Below are 23,473 nucleotides of genomic sequence, written 5' to 3' on the forward strand. Positions count from 1 at the left end.
TCCACTTTGGGTCTAATTGGGAAACCCGTCCAGTCTGAATTAATCCTGGAAAACACATCAGATGAGAAATGCAATCTGTGTGAAATATTTGAATGATGAGAATTTGCAGATTTGCTCCATCAAAGTGAGAGATGTGTAATTCACAGCTTCCTGTCCCCCAGTCCCTACTTAACCAGCGGGGTTACATTGGCTACTTTCCAATCTGCAATGTTAATCTCTAACACAACTCCTCCAACAACACCGCCACCCCGGGAACCCCATTGGATTGATGCTGAAATCCTCTCCTTACTGTGGGTTCACACATGGGGGATGTTCACTCACTCATTTCCCGCCTCTTGTCCCTTTTTCACTGACAGTTAATTTAGTGGGAATTGTGATCCTGAGTCGGGGAAAGTGTGGCCTCTCCACCTGCACCACTCGCTACCTGGTGGCCATGGCAGCGGCGGATCTGCTCTTCATCATCATTAGCCCCATTCTCAGCGTGATAAATGATTATTATTTCCCGCGGAGTTTCCTGTCCCTCACCTCTGTGTGTCGTGTTCACTCTGTCCTGCTACCTGCAGCCACAGACTGTTCAGTCTGGTTCACCATCACTTTCTCCTTTGATCGATTTGTGGCCATTCGCTGCCAGAAACTGAAAACTAAATATTGCACCGGGAAAACTGCGGCTGTGGTTCTGGCAACAACCGGCCTCCTGCTCTCTGTGAGAAACATCCCCCTGTACTTTATATATGAACCTGTGTGGATAATGGACAATGTCCAGTGGGACTGTGTAACAAAGATAAGCTATTTCACTGATCCTGGCTGGGTTGGATTTTCCTGGTTTGATCGGGTTTTAACCCCATTGCTCCCATTCGGTTTAATCCTGGTGATTAACGCTCTGACAGTCAGACACATTTTGGTGACCAGTCGAGTCCGGAAGGGACTGAGGGCTCAGAGTCGGGGAGAGAATCGCAGAGACCCCGAGATGGAGAGCAGAAGGAAGTCAATGATTTTACTCTTCAGCATTTCCGGGGCTTTCATTCTCCTCTGGGCCGTGTATGTTATATTTTTTATCTATTTGAAAGTGAAAGGATTTATTTACCTCACTCTTCCTGAATACACATTTCAAAATGTCGGAGTTATGCTGCGGGATGTAAATTGCTGCACAAACACATTTATTTACGCGGTGACTCAATCCAAGTTCAGGGAGCAGATCAGGATCGCGGTGAAATATCCGCTCACATCAATTATTCAATTAATGAAGAAACAAAACTGACTGACAGCCAATCACAGAGCGGGATTACTAAATCCCCGCCTCAGCCAATCACAGACCGGGATCACTAAATCACCGCCTCAGCCAATCACAGAGAGGGATCACTAAATCACCGCCTCAGCCAATCACAGAGAGGGATCACTAAATCACCGCCTCAGCCAATCACAGAGCGGGATCACTAAGTCACCGCCTCAGCCAATCACAGAGTGGGATCTCTAAATCACCGCCTCAGCCAATCACAGAGCGGGATCACTAAATCACAGCCTCAGCCAATCACAGAGCTGGATCACTAAATCACCGCCCCAGCCAATCACAGAGAGGGATCTCTAAATGACCGCCTCAGCCAATTACAGAGCGGGATCACGAAATCACCGCCTCAGCCAATCAGAGACTGGATTGCGAACTGAACTCCTCAGCCAATCGGACCCCAGATCGACTACTGCCCGAATCAGCCAATCACAATTGCCGCTCACTTCCTGACAGCCAAGTCCACCAATGACTGGTCTCCGCACTTTGACTGACAGCGGATGGGCCAATCAGAGGCTGAGCTTTCTGACTGACAGCCGTGTCAGCCAATCAGAACACCAGCAGCTAACGGTCCCGCCCCCAGAGCAAAATCGGGAGTGACAAACACTTCAACCAATCAGGAAGCTGGTGTCAGTGTGTGAGGGTCAGTGTCCATGTGTGTGTCACTGTGTGTCACTGTGTGTGTGTCAGTGTGTATCACTGTGTCTGTGTGTGAGTCAGTGTGTGTCACCGTGTGTGTCAGTGTGTGTCACTGTGTGTATGTCAGTGTGTGTCACTGTGTGTGTGTCAGTGCCTGTCACGGTGTGTGTGTCAGTGTGTCTCACTGTGTGTGTGTGTCAGTGTGTCTCACTGTGTGTGTATCAGTGTGTGTCACTGTGTGTGTGTCAGTGTGTCTCACTGTGTGTGTGTATCAGTGTGTGTCACTGTGTGTGTGTCAGTGTGTCTCACTGTGTGTGTGCGTGTCAGTGTGTGTCACTGTGTGTGTGTCAGTGTGTCTCACTGTGTGAGTGTGTGTCAGTGTGAATCACTGTGTGTTTTTGTCAGTGTGTGTGTGTATCAGTGTGTGTGAGGGTCAGTGTCGATGTGTGTGTCAGTGTGTGTCACTGTGTGTGTGAGTGTGTGTGTCAGTGTGCATCACTGTGTGTGTGTGGGTCAGTGTGTATCACTGTGTGTGTGTGGGTCAGTGTGTGTCACTGTGTGTCTGTGTGGGTCAGTGTGTATCACTGTGTGTGTGTGGGTCAGTGTGTGTCACTGTGTGTCTGTGTGTATCACTGTGTGTGTGTGTCTCAGTGTGTATCACTGTGTGTGTGTCACTGAGTGTGTGTGTGTCAGTGTGTATCACTGTGTGTGTGAGTGTGTGTGTCAGTGTGCATCACTGTGTGTGTGTATGGTGCAGTGTGTATCACTGTGTGTGTGTGGGTCAGTGTGTATCACTGTGTGTCAGTGTGTATCACTGTGTGTGCGTCAGTGTGTATCACTGTGTGTGTGTCACTGTGTATCACTGGGCGTGTGTGTGTCAGTGTGTATCACTGTGTGTGTGTGTCAGTGTGTGTCACTGTGTGTGTGTGTGTTAGTGTGTATCACTCTCTGTGTGTCACTGTGTGTGTGTGTGTCATTGTGTATCACTGGGTGTGTGTGTGTCAGTGTGTATCACTGTGTGTGTGTGTGTGTGTGTCAGTGCGTGTCACTGTGTGTGTCAGTGTGTATCACTGTGTGTGTGTGTGTGTGTGTCAGTGTGTATCACTGTGTGTGTGTGTCAGTGTGTATCACTGTCTGTGTGTCACTGTGTGTGTGTGTGTCATTGTGAATCAATGGGCGTGTGTGTGTCAGTGTGTATCACTGTGTGTGTGTGTCAGTGTGTATCACTGTGTGTGTGTGTGTGTTAGTGTGTATCACTGTCTGTGTTTCACTGTGTGTGTGTCATTGTGTATCACTGGGTGTGTGTGTGTGTGTGTCAGTGTGTATCACTGTGTGTGTGTGTGTGTCAGTGCGTGTCACTGTGTGTGTCAGTGTGTATCACTGTGTGTGTGTGTGTCAGTGTGTATCACTGCGTGTGTGAGCGACAGTGTCACTGTGTGTGTGTGTGTGTCAGTGTGTATCAATGTGTGTGTGTCACTTTGTGTGTGAGTGTGTGTGTCAGTGTGCATCACTGTGTGTGTGTGTGTGGGTCAGTGTGTATCACTGTGTGTGTGTGGGCCAGTGTGTGTCACTGTGTGTGTAGGGTATGTATCACTGTGTGTGTGTCAGTGTGTATCACTGTGTGTGTCACTGTGTGTGTCACTGTGTGTGTGTGTGTGTGTGTCAGTGTGTATCACTGTGTGTGTGTGTGTGTGTGTGTCAGTGTGTATCACTGTGTGTGTGTGTGTATGTGTCAATGTGTATCACTGTGTGTGTGACAGTGTGTAACACTGTGTGTGTATGTGTGTGTGTGTGCCAGTGCGTATCACTGTGTGTGTCAGTGTGTATCACTGTGTGTGTGTGTTAGTGTGTATCACTGCGTGCGTGAGGGATAGTGTCACTGTGTGTGTGTGTGTCAGTGTGTATCACTGTGTGTGTGTGTCAGTGTGTGTCACTGTGTGTGTGGGTCAGTGTGTGTCACTGTGTGTGTGTCAGTGTGTATCACAGTGTGTGTGTGTGTGTGTGTCAGTGTGTATCAATGTGTGTGTGTCACTTTGTGTGTGAGTGTGTGTGTCAGTGTGCATCACTGTGTGTGTGTGTGTGTGGGGGTCAGTGTGTATCACTGTGTGTGTGGGTCAGTGTGTGTCACTGTGTGTGTCAGTATGTATCACTGTGTGTGTGTCAGTGTGTATCACTGTGTGTGTCACAGTGTGTGTCACTGTGTGTGTGTGCGTGTGTGTCAGTGTGTATCACTGTGTGCGTGTGTGTGTGTGTGTGTGTCAGTGTGTATCACTGTGTGTGTGTGTATGTGTCAATGTGTATCACTGTGTGTGTGTCAGTGTGTAACACTGTGTGTGTGTGCCAGTGCGTATCACAGTGTGTGTCAGTGTGTATCACTGTGTGTGTGTGTCAGTGTGTATCACTGCGTGCGTGAGGGACAGTGTCACTGTGTGTGTGTGTGTGTGTGTCAGTGTGTATCACTGTGTGTGTGTGTCAGTGTGTGTCACTGTGTGTGTGGGTCAGTGTGTGTCACTGTGTGTGTGTCAGTGTGTATCACAGTGTGTGTGTGTGTGTCAGTGTGCATCACTGTGTGTGTGTGTGTGTGTGGGTCAGTGTGTATCACTGTGTGTGTGGGTAAGTGTGTGTCACTGTGTGTGTCAGTATGTATCACTGTGTGTGTGTCAGTGTGTATCACTGTGTGTGTCACTGTGTGTGTCACTGTGTGTGTGTGTGTCAGTGTGTATCACTGTGTGCGTGTGTGTGTGTGTGTCAGTGTGTATCACTGTGTGTGTGTGTGTATGTGTCAATGTGTATCACTGTGTGTGTGTCAGTGTGTAACACTGTGTGTGTGTGTGTGTGTGTGTGTGCCAGTGCGTATCACTGTGTGTGTCAGTGTGTATCACTGTGTGTGTGTGTCAGTGTGTATCACTGCGTGCGTGAGGGACAGTGTCACTGTGTGTGTGTGTGTGTGTGTCAGTGTGTATCACTGTGTGTGTGTGTGTGTCAGTGGGTATCACTGTGTGTGTGTGTGTGTCAGTGTGTATCACTATGTGTGTGGGTCAGTGTGTGTCACTGTGTGTGTCACTGTGTATCACTGTGTGTGTGTGTGTGGGTTAGTGTGCGTCACTGTGTGTGTGTCAGTTTGTATCATTGTGTGTGTGTGTCAGTGAGTATCACTGTGTGTGTGTGTCAGTGTGTATCACTGTGTGTGTGTCAGTGTGTGTCACAGTGTGTGTGTCAGTGTTTATCACTGTGTGTGTGTATGTCAGCGTGTATCACTGTGTGTGTGTGGGTCAGTGTGTGTCACTGTGTGTGTGTGTGTGTCAGTGTGTATCACTGTGTGTGTGGATCAGTGTGTATCACTGTGGGTGTGTATGTCAGCGTGTATCACTGTGTGTGTGTGGGTCAGTGTGTGTCACTGTGTGTGTGTGTGTGTGTCAGTGTGTATCACTGTGTGTGTGGATCAGTGTTTATCACTGTGTGTGTGTATGTCAGCGTGTATCACTGTGTGTGTGTGGGTCAGTGTGTGTCACTGTGTGTGTGTGTGTGTGTGTCAGTGTGTATCACTGTGTGTGTGGATCAGTGTGCATCACTGTGTGCGTGTCAACGTACATGTGTGGGTCAGTTTTTGTCACTGTGTTTCTGTGGGTCAGTGTGCATCACTGTGTGTTTGTGTGTGTGCGTGTGTGTGGGTGTGTTTAGGTGTGCAACAGTGTGTGTGTGTTGTTCAGTGTGTATCACTGTGTGTGTGTGGGTCAGTGTGTATCACTGTGTGTGTGTGTGTTGTTCAGTCTGTATCACTGTGTGTGTGTGGGTCAGTGTGTATCACTATGTGTGTGTGTTGTTCAGTGTGTATCACTGTGTGTGTGTGTGTGTCACTGTGTATCACTGTGTGTCAGTGTGCATCACTGTGTGTGTGTGTGTCAGTGTATATCACTGTGTTTGTGTGGGTCAGTGTGCATCACTGTTTGTGTGTGTGTGTGTGTTTGTAGGTGTGTATCAGTGTGTGTTTGTGTGTGTCAGTGAGTATCACTGTGTGTGGGTCAGTGTGTATCACTGTGTGTGTGGGTCAGTGTGTATCACTGTGTGTGTGTCAGTGTGTTTCAATGTGTGTGTGTGTGTGTGTGTGTGTGTCAGTGTGCATCACTGTGTGTGTGTTTGGTCAGTGTGTATCACTGTGTGCGGGGGACAGTGTGTGTCACTGTGTGTATGTATGAGTCAGTGTGTGTCACTGCGTGTGTGTGTGTGTGTCAGTGAGTATCACTGTGTGTGTGTCACTGTGTGCCGCTGTGTGTGTGTGTGTGTCAGTGTGTATCACTGTGTGTGTGTGTCACTGGGTTTCACAGTGTGTGTGTGTCAGTGTGTGTCCCTATATGTTTGTGGGTCGGTGTGTAACACTCTGTGTGTGTCACTGTGTGTGTGTGTGTGTGTGTCAGTGTGTGTCCCTATGTGTGTGTGGGTCGTTGTGTAACACTGTGTGTGGGTCAGTGTGTGTCACTGTGTGTGTGTTTGTGTCACTGTGTATCACTGTGTGTGTGTGTGTGTCAGTGTGTATCATTGTGTGTCTGTGGGTCAGTGTGCAACACTGTGTGTGTGTGGGTAAGTGTGCATCACTGTGTGTCTGTGTGTGTCAGTGTGGATCACTGTGTGTGTATGTGTCAGTGTGTATCACTGTGTGTGTGTGTGTTAGTGTGTATCACTCTGTGTGTGGGGCTCAGTGTGCATCACTGTGTGTGTGTGTGTCAGTGTGTATCACTGTGTGTGTCTGTGTGTGTGTATATATATATATATACCATACATATATAATCCATATCAGTGTGGATGTGTTTGTGTGTGCGCGTGTTGTCCCAAATCTGGAGATTTCCCAGTCTTCTGAGGGGTTAAACTCCCTCTTGAAGCTGAGCGAAACACTTTTAAAAACATGGCAGTATCTGTAAGGAGCTTTGAGCTTTAACAAAGGGTCACCTGGACTCGAAACGTCAGCTCTTTCCTCTCCTTACAGATGCTGCCAGACATGCTGAGATTTTGCAGCGATTCCTCTTTTGGTTTCAGATTCCAGCAGCCGCAGTAATTTGCTTTTATCCTTTTGAAAACATAATCCATCAGCGCATAGAGACATCACGGATACTGATTCACACAAAGTGAGAGAGACAGAGAGAGAGAGAGTGACAGAGAGAGATACAGAGTGAGAGAGGCAGAAATTCACCACCACCCCCTCCTAGGAATTAGAGTGACGAAAGGCTGAACTTCTAAAACTGAATTGTAAAGGTGTCTGTGCATTCTATTTAATAATTAGCTACATTGCTCTGTCTCACACTCCGGTTATTTTGGATACAGAACAAACTAATAGACCATTTCATATGACAGAATTAATTTTCTGTTTGTCATCCACCAAAGGGTGAACATATTTGTGACGAATTGCAAAGCTTGGCTATTTGAACCGCAGGTCTTCAAACTGCAGCCCCCAACACGTTCGGGGTAATACAGAGACAACAACACACGAGTGTGGCCTGTGGAACAGGCCTCAGTTCATCATCCTCCTCTGGAGAAAATCTCTGGTCCAAGGGTTCCGAGTCACATTTCAGTTTTCAAAATTCAAATTCCTGGGGAGAAGAAATAGAGAAAAATAATGAATTAAATACAAGAAAACGTTTCAATTAAACACCCAGCCCATCGCCAATGGGGGGAATCACACAGACCCAGCTCATCACCAATGGGGGGAATCACCCAGACCCAGCCCATCACCAATGGGGGGGATCACAAAGACCCAGCCCATCACCAATGGGGGAATCACACAGACCCAGCCCATCACCAATGGGGGAATCACACAGACCCAGCTCATCACCAATGGGGGAATCACACAGACCCAGCTCATCACCAATGGGGGGAATCACACAGACCCAGCTCAACACCAATGCGGGAATCACACAGACCTTGCCCATCACCAATGGGGGGAATCACACAGACGCTGCTCATCGGCAATGGGCTGGCCAGCGATCGAGCTGTCTGGCAAACTGCAGGCTGACAGATCGGGGCCACTGCACATGCACAGAGTTCAAGAACTGTCAGACTCCGGCCTGAATAGGCCCTGCCCCCCGATCTTTTAATGATATTCACTATTGTGGCCTCTGCGTTGCACAGATTGTGGGAGATTCGAGTCTGAACTCTCACGGAAAAAAACCCAGCGTGATTTACACCAGTTTTCCAGCCAATTCAGCACTTAGAAATTTGTTGGGAGAATCGCCCCCTGGGTCTTGTATCGGCGAGATAGTCAACATCTTTTCCCAAAGGGAGGGGAGTCTAAAACAAGAGGTACAGGTTTAAGGTGAGAGGGGAGAGATACAGAAGGATCCAGAGGGGCAAATTTTTCACAAAGCGGGTAATGAGTGTCTGGAACAAGCTGCCAGAGGCAATAGCAGAGGTGGGTACAATTTTGTCTGATACAAAGCATTTAGACAGTTACATGGGTAAGATGGGTACAGAGGGAAATGGGCCAAATGCGGACAATTGTGACTGGCTTAGTGGTTAAAAAAAAGAGTGGTAAGTTGGGTCGAAGGGCCTGTTTCCATGCTGTAAACCTCGATGACTCTGTGACTAACTTTCATAGATACGGGATCTGAAATGTCTCAGGACTGAGCAGCACAGCTCCCACTGGGTACAAATCGTGCTAAATATATGTAATTTATCAAGGAACATTTATAACTTCACTCCATGTCTTTACAGCACCTTCTCCAGACCCTCACCACAGAGGGAATGTTTATAATTTGATATTTTATTATTTTGAATCGTGTAAATGCAAAGGAGCAGAATTTTAAACGGAAGACCATTCTTTGTGAATGTCTCCAATAGGTCACTTTGTCACAGGTCAAACAATGAAGTGGATTGATTTGAATTATGATTGTCACATTTATTAGTATTCAGTGAAAAATATTGTTTCTTGCACGCTTTGCAGACAAAGCATACCGTTCAGAGAGAAGGAAAGGAGAGGATGCAGAATGTAGTGTTACAGTCATAGCTCGGGTGGAGAGAAAGATCAACTTAATATGAGTTAGGTCCATTCAAAAGTCTGATGGCAGCAGGGAAGAAGCTGTTCTTGAGTTGGTTGGTGCGAGTCCTCAGACTTTGTCCTTTTCCCGATGGAAGCAGGTGAAAGAGAGAATGTCCGGGGTACGTGGGGTCCTTAATTATGCTGGCTGCTTTGCCGAGGCAGCGGGCAGTGTAGACAGAGTCAATGGATGGGAGGTTGGTTTGTGTGATGGATTGGGCTTTGTTCATGACCCTTCATTCCGGGGGATTAGCGGGGTAAATATGTGGGGTTGCGGGGATAGGGCCTGGGTGGGGTTGCCATTGGTGTAGGTTCGATGGACTGAACGGCCTCCTTCTGCACTGTGGGGATCCTATGAGTCGATGATTGTATGATTTTGAATGAATGGATCAACACTGGGTAATAATTATGAATCATGAAACATTCTTGCTGAATGAAATGCCCAGATTGACGGTAATAATGATGTGAGTGCCCAGAATAAATCAACTATTGAGACAAATGATGATTTCAAAGTGATTATTTTCAAATAATATTAAAGCAAATCTGTGTCATTCACAGCAGAAGGCTCGCAATTGAATTATGGCAAATATTTATTTTTGTGGCATAAACAGCCAAGGTCGCAGAACAACATGTTGATTCTTTTAGATCGAGGCTTCAGATCCAGTGCCGTGCAGTTAGAAAATAATCTTTGTCATCCTCCCCTGATTCACTGCTTGTGAATGAAGAAGAGAAATATCCAAGAAAGGTTCAATTCCGCATCAGTTTAAAGTTTGTTCATTAATGTCACAAGTAGCGTGGGCGGCACGGTGACAGTGGTTAGCACTGCTGCCTCACAGCTCCAGGGACCCGGGTTCAATTCCAGCCTCGGGTCACTGTCTGTGGGAGTTTGTACGTTCTCCGCGTGTCGGCGTGGGTTTCGTCCGGGTGCTCCGGTTTCCTCCCACACTCCAAAGATGTGCGCGTTAGAAGGATTGGCCGAGCGAAATGGCCCCTTCATGTCAGGGCTCCAGCAGGAGGATTACAAGGGTTTCAGAGATCAAGTCTGGGTGGGAGTGTTGTCAGTACAGGCTCAATGGGCTGAATGGCCTCCTCCTGCACTGCAGGGATTCTATGAATCTGTGATTAATTCAGCACTCAAATTAAAACTCCAGTGCTTGAGAGAAGAGTTATTAAGGATGTTTAAATCAAATTAAAGTTTATTTATTAGTGTCAAAAGGAGGCTGATGATAACACTGCAATGAAGCTATTGTGAAAATCCCCTGGTCTCCACACTCCGATGCCTGATCGGTTACACTGAGGGAGAATTTAGCACGGCCAATGCACCCTAACCAGCACGTCTTTCAGACTGTGGGAGGAAACGCTGTGGGAGGGTGCGGGGGAGGGGGGTGCGGGGGGGAGGGGGCGTGCGGGGGAGGGGGCGTGCGGGGGAGGGGGCTTGCGGGCGAGGGGGCGCGTGGGGGAGGGGGAGTGCGGGGGAGGGGGCGTGCGGGGGAGGGGGCGTGCGGGGGAGGGGGCGCGCGGGGGAGGGGGCGCGCGGGGGAGGGGGCGCGCGGGGGAGGGGGCGCGCGGGGGAGGGGGCGCGCGGGGGAGGGGGCGCGCGGGGGAGGGGGCGCGCGGGTGAGGGGGCGCGCGGGTGAGGGGGCGCGCGGGGGAGGGGGGGCGCGCGGGGGAGGGGGGGCGCGCGGGGGAGGGGGGCGCGGGGGAGAGGGGGGCGCGGGGGGAGGGGTGCGCGGGGGAGAGGGGGGCGCGGGGGAGAGGGGGGCGCGGGGGAGAGGGGGGCGCGGGGGAGAGGGGGGCGCGGGGGAGAGGGGGGCGCGGGGGAGAGGGGGGCGCGGGGGAGAGGGGGGCGCGGGGGAGAGGGCTGCCCGGGTAGAGGGGTGCGCGGGGAGAGGGGGGCGCGGGGAGATGGGGGCGCGGGGGAGGGGGGGAGGGGGGGCGCGGGGGAGGGGGGGAGGGGGGGCGCGGGGGAGGGGGGGCGCGGGGGAAGGGGGGCGCGGGGGAGGGGCGTTGCGGGGGAGGGGGCGCAGGGGGAGGTGGGACGCAGGGGGAGGGGGGGCGCGGGGGAGGGGGTGCGCGGGGGAGGAACGCGTGAGGGAGGGGGCGTGCGGGGGAGGGGGCACGCTGCGGAGGGGGCGCGCGGGGAAGGGGGTGCGGGGGACGGGGGTGCGGGGGTGGGGGTTGCGGGGGGAGGGGGGTGCGGGGAGAGGGGGCGCGCGGGGGGGTGTGCGGGGGATGGGGCGTGCGGGGGAGGTGGCGTGCGGGGGAGGGGGTTTGCGGGGGAGGGGGCGTGCGTGGAAGGGGTGCGCGGGGAGGGTGCGCGCGGGGGAGGGGTGCGCGGGGAAGGGGGCGCGCGGGGGAGGGGGCGCGCGGCGGAGGGGGTCGCGGAGGAGGGGGGCGCGGGGGAGGGGGGCGCGTGGGAGGGGGTCGCGGGGGAGGGGGGGCGCGGGGGAGGCGGGTGCGGGGGAGGGGGTTGCAGGGGGAGGGGGGGTGCGGGGGACGGGGGTGCGGGGAAGGGGTGCGCGGGGGAGGGGGAGCGCGGGGGAGGGGCGCGTGGGGGAGGGGGTGCGCGGGGGTTGGTGCACGCGGGGAGGGGGCGCGCCGGGGAGGGAGAGCGCGGGGGAGGGGGCGCGCGGGGAAGGGGGGTGCGGGGGAGGGGAGTGCGAGCAAGGGGGGGTGCGGGGAAGGGTGGGTGCGGGTGGAGGGGGCGCGCGGGGGAGGGGGCGCGCGGGGGAGGGGGTTTGCGGGGCAGGGGGCGTGCGGGGGAGGGGGCGTGCGGGGGAGGGGGCGTGCGGGGGAGGGGGGTGCGGGGAGGGGGGGCGAGGGGGAGCGCGGGGGAGGGTGCGCGGGGGAGGGTGCGCGGCTGTGGGGGTGCGCGGGGGAGTGGGCTGGCGAAAGAGGTGGCGCGCGGGGGAGGGTGCGCGCGGGTGAGGGGGCGTGCGGGGAAGGGGGGTGCGGGGAAGGGGTGCGTGGGGGAGGGGGCGCGCGGGGGAGGGGCGTCTGGGGTGGGGGCGCGCGGGGAAGCGGCGCGTGGGGGAGGGAGCGTTTGGGAGAGGGGGCAGGCGGGGGAGGGGGCGCGCGGGGGAGGCTGCGCGCGGGTGAGGGGGTCCACGGGGGAGTGGGCGCGTGGGGGAGGGGTCTGGCGGAAGAGAGGGCGCGAGGGGGAGGGGGCGCGCGGGTGAGGGGGCGCGCGGGGGAGGGGCGCGCGGGGGGGGGGGGCGCGGGGGAGGGGGGGCCGCGGGGGAGAGGGGGGGCGCGGGGGAGAGGGGGGCGCGGGGGAGAGGGGGGGCGCGGGGGAGAGGAGTGCGCGGGGGAGAGGGGGGCGCGGGGGAGAGTGGGGCGCGGGGGAGAGGGGTGCGCGGGGAGAGGGGGGCGCAGGGGGAGGGGGGCGCAGGGGGAGGGGGGGTGCTGAGGAGGGGGGTTGCGGGGAAGGAGTGCGCGGGGGAGGGGGCGCGCGGGGGAGGGGCGCGTGGGGGAGGGGGCGCGCGGGTGAGGGGGTCCACGGGGGAGTGGGCGCGTGGGGGAGGGGGCTGGCGGAAGAGAGGGCGCGCGGGGGAGGGGTGCGCGGGGAAGGGGGCGCGCGGGGGAGGGGGCGCGCGGCGGAGGGGGGCGCGGAGGAGGGGGGGCGCGGGGGAGGGGGGCGCTTGGGAGGGGGGCGCGGAGGAGGGGAGTCGCGGGGGAGTGGGGGCGCGGGGGAGGTGGGTGCGGGGTAGGGGGTCGCAGGGGGAGGGGGGGTGCGGGGGACGGGGGTGCGGGGAAGGGGTGCGCGGGGGAGGGGGAGCGCGGGGGAGGGGCGAGTGGGGGAGGGGACGCGCGGGGGAGGGTGCACGCGGGGAGGGGGCGCGCGGGGGAGGGAGAGCGCGGGGGAGGGGGCGCGCGGGGAAGGGGAGTGCGGGGAAGGGGGGGTGCGGGGAAGGGTGGGTGCGGGGGGAGGGGGCGCGCGGGGGAGGGGGCGCGCGGGGGAGGGGGTTTGCGGGGCAGGGGGCGTGCGGGGGAGGGGGCGTGCGGGGGAGGGGGCGTGCGGGGGAGGGGGGTGCGGGGAGGGGGGGCGAGGGGGAGCGCGGGGGAGGGGGGGCGCGAGGGAGGGTGCGCGGGGGAGGGTGCGCGGCTGTGGGGGTGCGCGGGGGAGTGGGCTGGCGAAAGAGGTGGCGCGCGGGGGAGGGTGCGCGCGGGTGAGGGGGCGTGCGGGGGAGGGGCGTCTGGGGTGGGGGCGCGCGGGGAAGCGGCGCGTGGGGGAGGGAGCGTTTGGGGGAGGGGGCAGGCGGGGGAGGGGGCGCGCGGGGGAGGCTGCGCGCGGGTGAGGGGGTCCACGGGGGAGTGGGCGCGTGGGGGAGGGGTCTGGCGGAAGAGAGGGCGCGAGGGGGAGGGGGCGCGCGGGTGAGGGGGCGCGCGGGGGAGGGGCGCGCGGGGGGGGGGGCGCGGGGGAGGGGGGGCCGCGGGGGAGAGGGGGGGCGCGGGGGAGAGGGGGGCGCGGGGGAGAGGGGGGGCGCGGGGGAGAGGAGTGCGCGGGGGAGAGGGGGGCGCGGGGGAGAGTGGGGCGCGGGGGAGAGGGGTGCGCGGGGAGAGGGGGGCGCAGGGGGAGGGGGGCGCAGGGGGAGGGGGGGTGCTGAGGAGGGGGGTTGCGGGGAAGGAGTGCGCGGGGGAGGGGGCGCGCGGGGGAGGGGCGCGTGGGGGAGGGGGCGCGCGGGTGAGGGGGTCCACGGGGAGTGGGCGCGTGGGGGAGGGGGCTGGCGGAAGAGAGGGCGCGCGGGGGAGGTGTGCGCGGGGAAGGGGGCGCGCGGGGGAGGGGGCGCGCGGCGGAGGGGGGCGCGGAGGAGGGGGGGCGCGGGGGAGGGGGGCGCTTGGGAGGGGGCGCGGAGGAGGGGAGTCGCGGGGGAGTGGGGGCGCAGGGGAGGTGGGTGCGGGGTAGGGGGTCGCAGGGGGAGGGGGGTGCGGGGGACGGGGGTGCGGGGAAGGGGTGCGCGGGGGAGGGGGAGCGCGGGGGAGGGGCGAGTGGGGGAGGGGACGCGCGGGGGAGGGTGCACGCGGGGAGGGGGCGCGCGGGGGAGGGAGAGCGCGGGGGAGGGGGCGCGCGGGGAAGGGGAGTGCGGGGAAGGGGGGGTGCGGGGAAGGGTGGGTGCGGGGGGAGGGGGCGCGCGGGGGAGGGGGCGCGCGGGGGAGGGGGTTTGCGGGGCAGGGGGCGTGCGGGGGAGGGGGCGTGCGGGGGAGGGGGCGTGCGGGGGAGGGGGGTGCGGGGAGGGGGGGCGAGGGGAGCGCGGGGGAGGGGGGGCGCGAGGGAGGGTGCGCGGGGGAGGGTGCGCGGCTGTGGGGGTGCGCGGGGGAGTGGGCTGGCGAAAGAGGTGGCGCGCGGGGGAGGGTGCGCGCGGTGAGGGGGCGTGCGGGGGAGGGGCGTCTGGGGTGGGGGCGCGCGGGGAAGCGGCGCGTGGGGGAGGGAGCGTTTGGGGGAGGGGGCAGGCGGGGAGGGGGCGCGCGGGGGAGGCTGCGCGCGGGTGAGGGGGTCCACGGGGGAGTGGGCGCGTGGGGGAGGGGGCTGGCGGAAGAGAGGGCGCGCGGGGGAGGGTGCGCGCGGGTGAGGGGGCGCGCGGGGGAGGGGCGCGCGGGGGAGGGGGGGCGCGGGGGAGGGGGGGCGCGGGGGAGAGGGGGGGCGCGGGGGTGAGGGGGGGCGCGGGGGAGAGGGGGGGCGCGGGGGAGAGGGGTGCGCGGGGGAGAGGCGGGCGCGGGGGAGAGTGGGGCGCGGGGGAGAGGGGGGCGCGGGGAGAGGGGGGCGCAGGGGGAGGGGGGCGCAGGGGGAGGGGGGGTGCTGTGGAGGGGGGTTGCGGGGAAGGAGTGCGCGGGGGAGGGGGCGCGCGGGGGAGGGGGCGCGTGGGGGAGGGGGCGCGCGGGTGAGGGGGTCCACGGGGGAGTGGGCGCGTGGGGGAGGGGGCTGGCGGAAGAGAGGGCGCGCGGGGGAGGGGGCGCGCGGGTGAGGGGGCGCGCGGGGGAGGGGCGCGCGGGGGAGGGGGGCGCGGGGAGGGGGGCGCGGGGGAGAGGGGGGGCGCGGGGGAGAGGGGGGGCGCGGGGGAGAGGGGGGGCGCGGGGGAGAGGGGTGCGCGGGGGAGAGGGGGGCGCGGGGGAGAGTGGGGCGCGGGGGAGAGGGGGGCCGGGGAGAGGGGGGCGCAGGGGGAGGGGGCGCAGGGGGAGGGGGGGTGCTGGAGAGGGGGGTTGCGGGGAAGGAGTGCACGGGGGAGGGGACGCGCGGGGGAGGGGCGCGTGGGGGAGGGGGCGCGCGGGGGAGGGGGGTGCGGGGGAGGGGGTGCGGGGGAGGGGGTTGCGGGGGAAGGGAGGTGCGGGGGGAGGGGGTGCGGGGGGAGGAGGCGCGCGGGGGAGGGGGCGCGCGGGGCGGTGTGCGGGGGAAGGGGGCGTGCGGGGGAGGGGGTGTGCCGCGGAGGGGGTTTGTGGGGGAGGGGGCGTGCGGGGGAGGGGGTGTGCCGGGGAGGGGGTTTGTGGGGGAGGGGGCGCGCGGGGGAGGGGGCGTGCGTGGAAGGGGTGCGCGGGGGAGGGGGCGCGCGGGGGAGGGGGCGCGTGGGGAGCGGGCGCGCGGGGGAGGGGGGGGGCGCGGAGGAGGGGGGGCGCGTGGGAGGTGGGTGCGGGGGAGGGGGCGCAGGGGGAGGGGGTGTGCGGGGGAGGGGGGTGCGGGGAAGGGGTGCGCAGGGGAGGGGGCGCGCGGGGGAGGGGCGCGTGGGGGAGGGGGCGCGCGGGGGATGGTGCACGCGGGTGAAGGGGCGCGCGGGGGAGGGAGCGTGCGGGGGAGGGGGCGCCCGGGGAAGGGGGCGCGCGGGGAAGCGGGGTGCGGGGGAGGGGAGTGCGGGGAAGGGGGGGTGCGGAGAAGGGTGGGTGCGGGGGGAGGGGCCGTGCGGGGGAGGGTGTTTGCGGGGGAGGGGGCGTGCGGGGGAGGGGGGTGCGGGGAGGGGGGGCGAGGGGGAGCGCGGGGGAGGGGGGCGCGGGGGAGGGTGGGCGCGGGGGAGGGGGGGCGTGGGCGAGGGGGTGTGCGAGGGCAGGGGGGAGTGCGGGGGAATGGGGGCGCGGGGGAGGGGGGAGTGCGGGGGGAGGGGGGCGCGGGGGAGCGTGTGTGCGGGGGGAGGAGGGTGTGTGGGGGGAGGGTGGTGTGCGGGTGGAGGGGGCGCGGGGGAGGGGGGTCGCGGGGGAGGGGGTGTGCGGGGGAGGGGTGTGCGGGGGAGGGGTGTGCGGGGAGCGTGCGGGGGAGTGGGTGTGCGGGGGCGGGGGCGCGGGGGAGGGGGGGTGCGGGGGGAGGGGAGTGCGGGGGAGGAGGTGTGTGGGGAGGTAGTGTGCGGGGGAGGGGGGGCGCGGGGGAGGGGGCGTGCGGGGGGAGGGGGGGCGCGGGGAGGGGAGTGCAGGGGAGGGGTTTGCGGTTTATTAGATTTTATTAAATTGTCAATTTTTCACGGCCAATCAACCGAAGCCTCACTTTCAGACTGGGTGGAAACCGGAGCACCCGGAGAAAACCCATGCAGACATGGGGACAATGTACAAACTTTGCACAGGCAGTGAGCCAAGCCGGGAATTGAACCTGGCTCTCACCTTCCCTCTTTAGAACGCTGTGCACGCGATCAGAGACATCCCTGACCTTGGCACCCGGGAGGCAACAAACCATGCGGGAGTCTCTGTCCCGACCACAGAACCTCCTGTCCGTACCTCTGACCATTGAGTCCCCTATCACTACTGCTCTCCTCTTCTTCATCCCACCCTTTTGCGCTGTAGAACCAGACTCAGTATCAGAGTTCCGGCTGTCGCAGCTTGTCCCAGGTAAACCATCTCCCACAACAGTATCCAATTCAGTGTACCTGTTGTGGAGGGGTATGGCCACAGGGGAACCCTGCTCTGCCTGTCCTTTCACACTGCCATTTCCTCTCCTTACAGTAACCCAATTTCCTGTGCTCTGCCGCTTAGGTGTAACTACCTCCCTAAAGCTACTGTCTATAAACTCCTCATTCTCCCGAATTAGATGGAGGTCATCAAGCTCCCGCTCCAGTTCCCTAACACGATTTGCCAGCAGCTGCAGCTGGATGCATCTTTTGCAGGTGTTGTCGTCAGGGACACCGGAGGTCTCCCTGATCTCCCACATCCTGCATGAGGAGCATTCCAACATCTTGCCTGGCATTTTTTTTTACTCTGGGGAAAAACAAGAATAAACTTTCTGGGGAAAAAAACCTCCTCTCGATTTTGCCTGTTCTGGCCGAAGCCCGTTAAGCCAAAGCCCTTCAGCTCTCACTCTGTTCGGAAAAGCAGCCAACATAATCAAGGACCCCACACACCCCGCACATTCTCTCTTCCACATTGTTTGTACCTTTTGATTCTTTATTCAGAATAAAAAAAGTATGAAGTCCAATCAGAGTCCCCACACGAGGGACAAACCAGATTCAAGCTGGCAAGACAAGAATCTCCATCCCATCTTGTCTTGATCAAACAAGATGGATGCTGACAGGATGAGGCATTGCAACACCTCCCGGGCTTGATCTGGGCTTCATCCCGGCCAGAAGGCCAAGGTGGCGTTGAAACATTGCATCAGGTAAGGCCTCAGATTAATCTGATTGGCTACCCTGATCGCTTGCTCTACCCTAGCAGAGGCAAAGCATTCTCGCAGGCATCAGCACACCCCAAGTGCAATGGGCGAGCCACATCCCCTGTCTGATCATGGTTTCACTCCTGCTACCTTCTTCCATTAGGGTAAAGATATCGAAGTCTGAAATGATGCACCAACCGTCTCAAGAACAGCTTCTTCCCGGCTGCCATGAATGGACCTGCCTTACATTCAGTTGATTTTTCTCTGCACCCGAACTATGACTGTAAAACGACATTCTGCACCCTCCCCTTTCCATCTCTATGAACGGTATGCTTTGTCTGTATAACCCGCAAGAAACAATACTTTTCACTGTATACTAATACATGTGACAATAATAAATCAAATCAAATTGCCTCCCCTCCCCCATTGGCCCCTCCCCTCCCCCATTGTCCCCTCCCCTCCCCCATTGTCCCCTCCCCTTGATGACCACTGTCCGCTCCCCTCCCCTCCACTGCACTCCCACTCAGCACCTCCCCTTGCCCCCTCCTCTCCCCTCTTGCTCCTCCCTTCCCCGTGCCCCCTCCCTCCACAGCCAACCCCCCCTTTCACCTCCCCCTCTCCTCCCCCCCTCGTCCCCACATCCTCCCCCGCCCTCCTCCGCCTCCCCTCTTTCCCCTCCCTCACACAAAGAACAAAGAACAAAGAACAGTACGGCACAGGAAACAGGCCCTTCGGCCCTCCAAGCCTGTGCCGCTCCTTGGTCCAACTAGACCAATCGTTTGTATCCCTCCATTCCCAGGCTGCTCATGTGACTATCCAGGTAAGTCTTAACCGATGTCAGCGTGCCTGCCTCCACCACCCTACTTGGCAGCGCATTCCAGGCCCCCACCACCCTCTGTGTAAAAAACATGCCTCTAATATCTGAGTTATACTTCGCCCCTCTCAGCTTGAGCCCGTGACCCCTCGTGATCGTCACCTCCGACCTGGGAAAAAGCTTCCCACTGTTCACCCTATCTCTACCCTTCATAATCTTGTACACCTCTATTAGATCTCCCCTCATTCTCCGTCTTTCCAAGGAGATGAACCCCAGTCTACCCAATCTCTCCTCATAGCTAAGACCCTCCATACCAGGCAACATCCTGGTAAACCTTCTCTGCACTCTCTCCAATGCCTCCACGTCCTTCTGGTAGTGCGGCGACCAGAACTGGACGCAGTACTCCAAATGTGCCCTAACCAGCGTTCTATACAGCTGCATCATCAGACTCCAGCTTTTATACTCTATACCCCGTCCTATAAAGGCAAGCATACCATATGCCTTCTTCACCACCTTCTCCACCTGTGTTGCCACCTTCAAGGATTTGTGGACTTGCACACCTAGGTCCCTCTGTGTTTCTATACTCCTGATGACTCTGCCATTTATTGTATAACTCCTCCCTACATTATTTCTTCCAAAATTCATCACTTCGCATTTATCCGGATTAAACTCCAGCTGCCACCTCTCCGCCCAATTTTCCAGCCTATCTATATCCTGCTGTATTGCCCGACAATGCTCTTCGCTATCCGCAATTCCAGCCATCTTTGTGTCATCCGCAAACTTGCTGATTACACCAGTTACACCTTCTTCCAAATCATTTATATATATCACAAATAGCAGAGGTCCCAGTACAGAGCCCTACGGAACACAACTGGTCACAGACCTCCAGCCGGAAAAAGACCCTTCGACTGTTACCCTCTGTCTCCTATGGCCAAGCCAGTTCTCCACCCATCTAGCCACTTCTCCTTGTATCCCATGAGCCTTAACCTTCTGAACCAACCTGCCATGTGGGACTTTGTCAAATGCCTTACTGAAATCAATATAGACGACATCCACGGCCCTTCCTTCATCAAACGTTTTTGTCACTTCCTCAAAAAACTCCACCAAATTTTTAAGGCACGACCTCCCTCTTACAAAACCATGCTGTCTGTCACTAATGCGATTGTTCCGTTCTAAATGCACATACATCCTGTCTCTAAGAATCCTCTCCAACAACTTCCCTACCACGGACGTCAAGCTCACCGGCCTCCTCCCCTCTCTTCCCTCCCCTCCTCCTCCCCTCATCTCCTCCCTTCATCCCCTCCCCCACTCGCCCCTCCCCTCTGCCCCTCCCTCTCCACCTCATTCCTCCATCTCCCCCTCCTATCTCTCCCCATCCTCCCTCCCCTCCCCGTCCACCGTCCTCCTCCCCCCCTCCCCACTCCCCCCCGCTCCCTCCCCCTCTCCTCCCTGCTCTCCCTCCCACCTCCCCCTCTCCCTCCCTCCTCCCTCCTTCTCCCTCCCCTCCCCTCCCTCCCCCCTCCCCCCCCTCTCCTCCCCCTCCCCTCCCTCTCCCTCCTCCCTCCCATCCCTCTCCCTCCTCCTCCCTCCCTCCCCTCCTCCCCCCCTCCCCCACCCTCTTCCCCCCCCACTCCCACCCCATCGCCCCCCTCCCTCCCCCACATCCCCCTCCCCCCCCTTTCCTCCACCCCTCCCCACTTCCTCCACCCCTCCACCTTCCCCCACCCTCCCCTCCCCCTCCCTCTCCTCCCCTCCCCATCCCCCTTTGCCCCCTCCCCTCCTCTCCTCCCCCTTCCCCTCCCCCTCTCTCTCCCCTCCTCCCCCTCTTCCACCCTTCCCCCTCCTCCCCCTCCCCCTTCCCCAACCCCCTTCCCTCCCCTCTCCCTCTCCCCTTCTCCCCCCTTTCCCCCTCCCTCTCGCCACCTCTGCCTCCCCTCCCCCCACCTCCCCCTGCACCCCTCCCCCCTTCCCCCTCCCCCCACACCCCTACCTTCCATGCCCCCCTACACACTCTCCTACCCCCTTCCCGCTCCCCCTCCTCCCTCCCCCCCTACCCCTCCTCCCGTGCTCGTACCCATCCCCCCCTCCCCCCTCCCCGTCCCCGTCCCCCTCCCCTTCCACCCTCCGCTCCCTCCTCCCCTTTCCCCCTCCCCCCACCCCCCTTCCTGCTTCCCCCCTCCCCCCACGGCACCCTCCCCCCTCCCCGCCTCCCCGTCCCCTTACCCCTCCACCCAGTCCCCTCTCCTGCCTCCCCCCTTTCTCCCCCCTTCCCCCCTCCCTCTCCTCCCCTTCCCCTCCCCCTCTCTCTCCCCTCCTCCCCCTCTTCCACCCTCACCCCCACCCCCCCTCCGCCACCCCCTCCCGTTCCCCCACTCCCCTCCCTCCCCTCCCTCCTTCCCTCCCCTTCCCACTACCCCCCTCCACTTCCCCTCTCCTCTTCCCCCCTCCCCTCCCTCTTCCCCCCTCCCTCCCTCCCCCCTTCCCCCCTTCCCTCCCCCTCACCTCCCCACTCCCCCCTCCCTCCCCCTTCCATGCTCCCCCCTCCCCCCTCCGTCCCCCTCCCCTTCCCCACCCCCTACCCCCACCCCCTCCCCCTCCCCCTCTCCCGTTCCCCCTCTCCCCTTCCCCCTGGAGGAGTACAATGAAAGTAGGAAAATACTCAAACGGGGAATTAGAAGAGCAAAAAGTTGTCACGAAATGTTCTTGGCAGACAGGATTAAGGAGAATCCCAAGGCATTTTATTCATACGTTAGGAACAAAAGGGTTGTTAGGGAAAAATCGGACCTCTCAGGGGACAAAAGTGGGGACTTATGCTTGGAGCCCAAAGAAGGAGGGGAGATCCTAAATGAATACTTTGCGTAGGTATTCACAAAGGAGAGGCATGTGTTGACTGGGAGTGTCTCGGAGGGGAGTGTTGAACCGTTGGAGAAAATCTCCATTACAAAGGAGGAATTGTTAGGTTTGTTAGAGAATATAAAGACTGACAAATCCCCAGGGCCTGATGGAATCTATCCAAGGCTGCTCAGGGAGACGAGAGGTGAAATCGTTGGGCCTCTGACGCAAATCTTTGTCTCGTCACTGAACACAGGTGAGGTCCCAGAGGATTGGAGGATAGCCAATGTGGTCCCGTTATTTAAGAAGGGTAGGAAGGATAACCCGGGTAATTATAGGCCGGTGAGCTTGACGTCCGTGGTGGGGAAGCTGTTGGAGAAGATTCTTAGAGATAGGATGTATGCGCATTTAGAAAGGAATAAACTCATTAACGATAGTCAACATGGTTTTGTGAGAGGGAGGTCATGCCTCACTAACCTGGTGGTGTTTTTTGAAGAAGTGACCAAAATGGTTGACGAAGGAAGGGCCGTGGATGTTGTCTATATGGACTTTAGTAAAGCGTTTGACAAAGTCCCTCATGGTAGGCTAGTGAAAAAGGTTGGATCCCATGGGATAAAGGGGGAGGTGGCTAGATGGGTGGAGAACTGGCTTGGTCATAGAAGACAGAGGGTGGTAGTGGAAGGGCCTTTTTCCGGCTGGAGGCCTGTGACTAGTGGTGTACCGCAGGGCTCTGTATTGGGACCTCTGCTGTTTGTGATTTATATAAATGATCTGGAAGAAGGAGTAACTGGGGTGATCAGTAAGTTTGCGGACGACACAAAACTGGCAGGACTTGCAGATAGTGAGGAACATTGTCAGAGGCTACAGAAGGATATAGATAAGCTGGAAATTTGGGCAAGGAAATGGCAGATGGAGTTCAATCCTGATAAAATGCGAAGTGATGCATTTTGGTGGGAATAATGTAGGGAGGAGCTACACGATAAATGGAAGAACCATAAAGGGTGTAGAGACGCAGAGGGACCTGGGTGTGCAAGTCCACAGATCTTTGAAGGTGACGTCACAGGTGGAGAAGGTGGTGAAGAAGGCATATGGCATGCTTGCCTTTATAGGACGGGCATAGAGTATAAGAGTTGGGGTCTGATGTTGCAGATGTATAGAACGTTGGTTCGGCCGCATTTGGAATTCTGCGTCCAGTTCTGGTCGTCACACTACCAGAAGGACGTGGAGGCTTTGGAGAGAGTACAGAGGAGGTTTACCAGGATGTTGCCTGGTATGGAGGGGCTTGGTTATGAGGAGAGATTGGGGAAACTGGGGTTGTTCTCCTTGGAAAGACGGAGGTTGAGGGGAGAATTAATAGAGGTGTATAAAATTATGAAAGGCATAGATAGGGTGAACGGTGGGAAGCTTTTCCCCGGGTCGGTGGTGACGTTCACGAGGGTCATAGGTTCAAGGTGAAGGGGGGAGGTTTAACAGAGATATCAGAAGGACATATTTCACACAGAGGGTCGTGGGGGCCTGGAACTGTTGTTGCCGGACAAGGTGGTGGAGGCGGACACACTGGGAACGTTTCAGACTTATCTAGACAGCTATATGAACGGAGTGGGAATGGAGGGATACAAAAGAGTGGTCTAGTTTGGACCAGGGAGCGGCGCGGGCTAATTGTTCCTTGTTTCTCGTTTCAAGGCTTCATTCTATGATCATCTTGCTGGTGCCAGTACAGAGCGAGACTGCGGATAGTTGGGAACCTGTCTCGGGGGCAGCGAATTCATATTGTGTTCGTGGAAGTGGAAATGACTAGGGTTGGGAAGCATTTTCCGATCAGGGCATTGTGATCTCCTGGACTCGTTTTCGATCGCCTCAGGGGGTCGGAGAGGAATTTCCCAGATTTTTTTCCCCCATATTGGCCCTGGGGTTTTTCACTCTGGGTTTTCGCCTCTCCTGGAGATCACATGGTCTGGAATGGGGGGGTGGGGGTGAGTTAATAGGTTGTAATGAACAAAGCATCGTAGCTGTGAGGGGACAGCTCGGTGGATAGGATATTGGTATGTAAAAAATTGGGCGGGGATCCTGGATTCAGGATTCGATCCTCGACCGGGGAGCGGCGCGGGCTTGGAGAGCCGAAGGGCCTGTTCCTGTGCTGTATTGTTCTTTTGTTCTTGTTTGTTGTTCACCCTCACACCCACCCCCCCTCCGCCACCCCCTCCCGTTCCCCCACTCCCCTCCCTCCCCTCCCTCCTTCCCTCCCCTTCCCACTACCCCCCTTCACTTCCCCTCTCCACTTCCCCCCTCCCCTCCCCCTTCCCCCCTCCCTCCCTCCCTCCCCCC

Source organism: Mustelus asterias, unplaced genomic scaffold (genome assembly GCF_964213995.1).
Source record: "Mustelus asterias unplaced genomic scaffold, sMusAst1.hap1.1 HAP1_SCAFFOLD_667, whole genome shotgun sequence".
Lineage (NCBI taxonomy): Eukaryota > Metazoa > Chordata > Chondrichthyes > Carcharhiniformes > Triakidae > Mustelus > Mustelus asterias.